The sequence below is a fragment of the Terrapene carolina genome, unplaced genomic scaffold (genome assembly GCF_002925995.2).
Source record: "Terrapene carolina triunguis isolate 2854851 unplaced genomic scaffold, T_m_triunguis-2.0 Scaffold7841, whole genome shotgun sequence".
NCBI lineage: Eukaryota > Metazoa > Chordata > Testudines > Emydidae > Terrapene > Terrapene triunguis.
In genome coordinates, this window is record NW_020672192.1 from 1 (window position 1) to 1,121 (window position 1,121).

Genomic DNA, 1,121 nt, shown 5'->3' on the forward strand with positions numbered 1-1,121 from the left:
GGGGGGGGCTGTCAGGGGGTGGGGAGTGGTTGGATGGGGCATGGGAGTCCCAGGGGGTCTGTCTGGGGGTGGGGGTGTGGATAAGGGTTGGAGCAGTCGGGGTACAGGTAGGGGGTAGGGTCCTAGGGGGCCAGTTAGGATGGGGGGAGGGTCTCAGGAGTGGGCAGTCAGGGGACAAGAGGCAGGGAGGCTTAGGTAGGGGGTGGAGTCCTGGGGGGCAGTTAGGGGCAGGGGTCCCAGGAGGGGGCAGTCAGGGGACAAAGAGCGGGGGTGGAGGGTTGGGGGTTCTGAAGGGGGTGGGAAGTGGGAGGGGCAGGGGCGGGGCTAGGGCAGGATGGGGGCGGGGCTCCTCCCGTCCTCGTTTTTGCTTGCTGAAATATGGTAACCCTATTTAAACTATTCTTATGCAGGGGGTAGGCTTGCTTCTCCCTCTCAGCCAGTCTCCCTGCTCCCTGCTGCAAGCTAGAGGGGAGCCCCTGCAGCCGCTGCTGAGTGCCAGGCAGGGGGAAAGCATGGAGCCTAGTATCGTCAGCCTGGCTGGAGGAGTTAGACTGCACCTTTTCTTACCGGTCCTCTGTACCGGCCCGTACCGGCTTACTTTCACCTCTGCTCCTCTCTGAGCACTGACTGTCCCTCCGTTTCCTTGCCTCTCAGTCTGTGCAGATGGGACCTTTCCTTCCAGTGTTGGAGGATTCACCCTTCTCATTTCCCATTGTTCCAAGCAGCACAGCAGGTGGGAATCTTAGTCGTACCAAGGTGACTTAGGAGCAGAAACCCCCACAGACCTTCCATGCAATTGGCACTTGCCCCTCACTCAGCAGGATTGAAACTCGTGCAAGGAGACTGCTGGGCCACATCCCAGCTGGGCATGAGCAAAGCTGCAGTATGGAAAAAAAGAACATGGAGATGCTGGGGATTGAACCCAGGGCCTCATACATGCAAAGCACGCGCTCTACCACTGAGCTACATCCCCAGCTTGCATAAGCCCTGCTCTGAGGGCCAAACCTGCTGTCCTGGAGGTTGGTGGTTCATAGGGGACACTTTGCAGCAGGGCCAGATTCTATACAGCAGAGAGGGAGAGAGACTGGCATGCCCTGGACTCAGGGTGCAGAGATACAAGA

At 59.1% G+C, this 1,121-nt stretch overlaps 1 non-coding gene across 1 annotated transcript; it reads right to left on the bottom strand.

Moving 5' to 3' along the window:
- Window positions 1-901: 901 nt before the first annotated feature.
- TRNAA-UGC lies at window positions 902-973 on the bottom strand. Its single transcript has one exon. It is a non-coding gene; the product is annotated as a tRNA-Ala (tRNA).
- Between the last annotated feature and the right edge of the window lie 148 nt (window positions 974-1,121).